Source organism: Carassius auratus, unplaced genomic scaffold (genome assembly GCF_003368295.1).
Source record: "Carassius auratus strain Wakin unplaced genomic scaffold, ASM336829v1 scaf_tig00011275, whole genome shotgun sequence".
Classification (NCBI taxonomy): Eukaryota; Metazoa; Chordata; class Actinopteri; order Cypriniformes; family Cyprinidae; genus Carassius; species Carassius auratus.
In genome coordinates, this window is record NW_020524186.1 from 323,511 (window position 1) to 328,756 (window position 5,246).

The 5,246-nt window shown below is 43.0% G+C and overlaps 1 pseudogene; it reads left to right on the plus strand.

Annotated features, from left to right (window-relative positions):
• The first annotated feature begins 1,755 nt into the window (after positions 1-1,755).
• Positions 1,756-3,485, plus strand: LOC113073045 (uncharacterized; annotated as a pseudogene).
• The last annotated feature ends 1,761 nt before the right edge of the window (positions 3,486-5,246 follow it).

Genomic DNA, 5,246 nt, shown 5'->3' on the forward strand with positions numbered 1-5,246 from the left:
ACCTCATTTTTCTCTTTTACCTTTATTAATCTCCCTTCTCCTCTCCTCCCACTCGAAAGAACAAAATTAATAAACGCTAGTTTGTTTACTCTTAGCAATTGAAACGTTGTTTTATTAATAATTAATGATGGTTCCCATCCTCATTATTTTAATGATGCGTTGTGATTAATTCAGCTATAACATTTAAAATTTTAATATAACATCAGCAGATATAATGAGGCTAAGCAATTATGGTTTTGAAATTTTAATTTAATTTCATATTTAATTACAGATCTGGATTTTTTTTTTAATTTCATAAATTAAATTCAGTTCCTGCTTTGACATAGTAACAATATTTGCTGAATTGAATTATAATTGCTCTTATAATCTAATGAGAACAACATTAAAGATTTTAAATCCTTAAACTGTCATTATTGCTCTGAAATTTTAATTTCGTCTGCAGTTAAGTAGGGTTTGGGCTACCCTGTTACAGGATACTTATTGATTAATTTAATTTGAATTGCTCTTAGCAGTTTTTAAAATTGAATTAATTAATTGTTAATCAGGAAATACCTTTTCTAATTTGAAATTTGAATTTAATTTGCAATTAAGTTGTGGATCTATCTGCTTGGACTTCTTTTCCCTTTCAGTTATTTAATTTTTATATAAAATTTTCATAGGTTTGTCCATTTGGCTTAAGCCTATTAGTGGCGAAACCCCAAAAGGAAAATTAGGATTTTCCTCAATACTTAGGTTAGTAAGTGTTATCACTGCTAACACAGTAAAACCAACCTATAGGTGTATCGACTCAACAGCGCCACCACCCTGTCATCTTTCCTAAACATTGGGAGCAAAAATTCTCCTCTTCTCTCCTTCAGCTGTCCTCCTCTGATTTGACTACTGTTGCCATTTTGGGTTGTACCTGTGAGAATCATAAAAGCAGAGAACTTTAGAAACATTTAATCAAAATTATTGTGAAACCTGAACACTGAAATTGTCTGACTCTCACCGTACCTTCCCTTCTCACCCTGGGATTCCTACGCAGCCAAGGCTAAGGTAGGTCAACAAGAGAACTGATAGGCGTCCGCCAAATATTGAACACGCAGCTAGAAACGCTCTGATTTATGTTTGGTTGTCAATCCTACCAGCTGAGAAACCAATACTGTCATTGCTATTGTGTTCTTCCGCACTGAGGAATTTTAATATCAATCAGTCCTGATATTTAGAAATCCCTATTTCAAAAGCCCTGTCTAGAAGCATCCTTCTAAATCAAACAAATTATATATATATATATATATATATATATATATATATATATATATATATATATATATATGTATATATATATATATATATATAGATTTTTTTTTTTTTTTAACCAGAAAAGCATTTTGTGTTGTCTTCCTTACTCTCATCTTACCATTGGCTCTTATCTTTCTTTAAAAGAAAAAGAAAACCCTTTCTTTTTATAGGCAAAGTGGAAGCTGCCAAATAGTATTTTGTTCCTTGCTCTGTTTGTTGCTCTTCTTTTCTCCCTCTGTTCTCTAGCTGTTCTACCTTTGTGTGCTCATTTATTTTCCCCACAGAAATTACAAATTAGAAGCACACCCACCAGAGATTCACAGTCACTGAGAACTACGCTAACCTGCCCATTACACACTCAACATCAACTAACACTTGACATTGCACCTCTGTTTGTCCTTGTTTTTTGTTTTTTTTCTCCTCTTCAAGTTCTGTGTAAGTCTATGTTCTAGATCTCCCTCAAAGCGGCAAAACATGTCTCGCACAACAGACCCTGTTGGCCACTGGGAGGACCTCGAGACTTGGCTAAGTTTAACAACAGACAGCCTCCTACCTAAGGCTGCTGAATCACTGAAACATCAGACACAGGACAAGCTGGATGACAACATAACAAGCCTCATGAGACAAGACCCAAGTCAAAGCTACAGTCACAAAGAACTAGCCAAGATCAGTGGCTCCTTAGGCCACACACTCATCGCCACCCTCAAGCTGAGGGACAGGCACGCCGCCCATCTCCAGCAGGAGCTAACACGCGCACAACGACGTCTCACGCAGCATGAACTGGAGGCTCAGGAACAATGGGAAGAAACTGATGAAGTGGAACAAGGCACAGAGGTGGAGATCACCAGGCTAAAAGAGACACTAGTAGCTACTACAAAAGAAATGGAACAAGTCAAGGAAGACTACGCTGATCTCTCCAACAAGCTACAGTATGTGGAACAGCTTCTGGAAAAGGCCAAGGCCGACTTCAGAGACAAGAACGGCAGAATTAATGCCCTAGAAACTCACCTGAATGAGTCAAGAAAGGAGATCAGCCACCTAAACACGACAACTGGACTATATCAAAGAGGAGTCAGTCAGCTTCAGAGAGGAACTCAGACATGCCTACGCGCTGTGTTCTGAACCTCCATGGACCCAACGGGTCCCCTGTTCCTGGACTGACACGTGATAAAAAGGGGGAGGGGCAGTGCCGAAACACTCACCAGCTCCCTCTGAAGAACTTTACGTAACGTCAAAGCTGAAAGAAATGGCTCCAGCCAGCCATAGATCATCATGTGGCTTGGACCTCAAGGACCTCGACAAACTCGCCAGGAACATTTGCAAGTTTACCCCAAATGGGCCAGGCAGTCAGGAGATCAAAGGATATCCGCAAGATGTCAACTTTGATCTGGAAATGAGACTCAGTGTCACCGACAAAGATAGACTTTATTTGATCCGAGCAACATCCAGCTCAGAGGTTCGCAGTTTCCTGGACGGACAGCCGGCCCACATAAAGACTGATTACCAGCTGCTCCGAGAAGCCCTCATCAAAGAATTTGCTGACCCTGAGTCGGAACAAGGACTAGTGGCTGCCCTGGAGACGAAACAAGGTCGTCAGGAGCCTTCCCAGTTGTTCTACAGTCGATTCAAACAAGCCTACTTTGGGACTCGCAATAAACAGAATATGGAGGAGGATGAAAATTTTAAAACCCTCTTCCTGAGGAATCTTCACCCCGGGGTAAGCCACCATCTTGCCGTCCTTGCATGTCCACGCACAATGAGTGCTCAACAACTGCGAGACTTGGCACATAAGGACTACGCTAAACAGAAGAGGACTTCAGAAAAGAGCAGCAAAACCAATGCTCATCTGGACGTCACTGGGAAAACTCATGGGACCAAACAAGACCACATGAAAGACATAGGGAAAGATTGTGGAACCAGCCAAGCTCATTTGGAAACTCAAGAGGAAAAAACTCATGGGAATTCGATGGAAACTCCAAAGGAAAACGACAAACACACCCTGGAGCAACCAGCCCAAGGAATCAACGAATAAAAACTCACAAAGATCCCTAGCTGACCGAGCTCAACCTGAATCCACACAAGAACAAAATACTTCACCGTGCTTTGACTCCCAAGAGCTGATGAAGATGATGATGAAAGAGTTCTTCCAACGAAAGGAGGAAGACCGAAAGTGGGAAAAGAAAGAGAATCCAGATACAGCCTGACTAGCGGCCAGGCGAGAAGACAGCGACCACCTGACCCAACAAACCACAGAGAACAGCACTCCTTCACCTCACTCTCAAAGAGCTATAACTACCCTAACTTCAGATGGACAATAAATCCTACCTGAAAACCCAGCCACAGAGTTAGTCGCTAACTCAACACCTGATGCTCCAGATCATAGCAGAGTCCAACAAACACCTGCTGACGAAACCTCTCAAGTCCCTGAAAGTGCTGTCTTGGTCGTCTGCCACTCCTCCAAAGAGCACCCGATCAGTCCTGACATCTTACCTGTTTCCTCCCAAACTCCAGTCCCTCAACTCCTAGGCGACCTCATTGAGAAAGGTATAGCAAGAAAGTTTTACCTCTCCATCATCATCGAATGCCACATCAAAGTCGAAGCCTTCTCGACACTCTAAAGTCATCAGAACTCCTTGAAGAAGTCCAAGAAAGAACAAAGAGGTCTAATAGCACCCTCAAATTTCAAAGGTGTGAACTGAACCTCCACACATATTCCCACACGGGCCTAAAACTAAAACATGTGGCCCCAATTAACCTTACTGTGGGACCAATGAATATCGTCAACCCAGTGTACGTTTCACCACTCAACACCTATCCACTCCTCATCGGGAAAAACCTGCTTAATTGCTTTGAACCTTTGATAGACTTCAAGCACCTGAAGATCTGGATTCAAGTCCGCAAGCCTCTGCCCTTCCAGTCAGTAAACCCCAACGAGTCACAGTGTCAAGCCACGGACACCACTCTCCATTCACTGACTGATGATGCAAGGTCAAAGCCAAGAGCAAGCTCAACTCCGAGTAGCAAGAACCAAAACCCTTTCCTCTGCTCATTGCAAGCATCTGACTCAGACTCAGGTTCTCTTCAAATCATGACTGCCATAAACGTCCAAGACACACCAGTGTCCGATGCAGCACTAGCCCTGTGGTCTGAAAACTCAGCCATCAGCCTAAAGCTTTTCAAAACATTAAAGCAGAGACATCAGAGCCTACCACATGTCTCAAAGCACAGCCGCTTCCCTCTCAGTCCATGGTCAACAACCATGGCTACCTCAAAGATTGTCTGCGCTGGAGACCTACGCTGGAACAACATACTCTTGAGTCACTACTTCCTCGTTGTCCCCAACCTACCTCATGACATCTACATAGGAGTAGACATCATGGTTCGTCTCAACGCCTGCATTAACACAGTGAACAACTTCATATGGGCTCCCCCATCACACCAACTGACCACTTCAGTCAATCTCAAGAACCTTCGATCTGGCCAAACAATCCCAGATGCGTGCACAATGATCAGTGAGCAAGAGGTCACAATACCTGCCTACAGCAAGAGTGTCAGCGTACGCCTCAACATGCGACCTGGCCAAACTCTCAACAGTAAGCTAGGTTTCTTCCAACCTTCCAGGACCTACCAAAGACTAAGACTGACCTTGGAAGCCACACCTCTCATGGAAGTATCATCTTGTACCGTGTATGTGTTGATAAACAACTGTACGGCCAAGGACATCAACATTCCCAAAGCCAGTCACCTGGGATGGCTCATCAACCAAGCGTTCCATGACTTTGAGCTAACAGTACCTGTCATTGGTCCCATACCAGCCGAACTAATGTCGGATGAATGCGACGACAACGTAACATTCACAAAGCCCCACAAAGTCATTGCCATCACTTGTGTTCTGCCAGTGTCCAAAGAAAGCATCTGTCGATCAGAACTAACAGACGACACTCATCTTGCTGTCTATGCTGTCT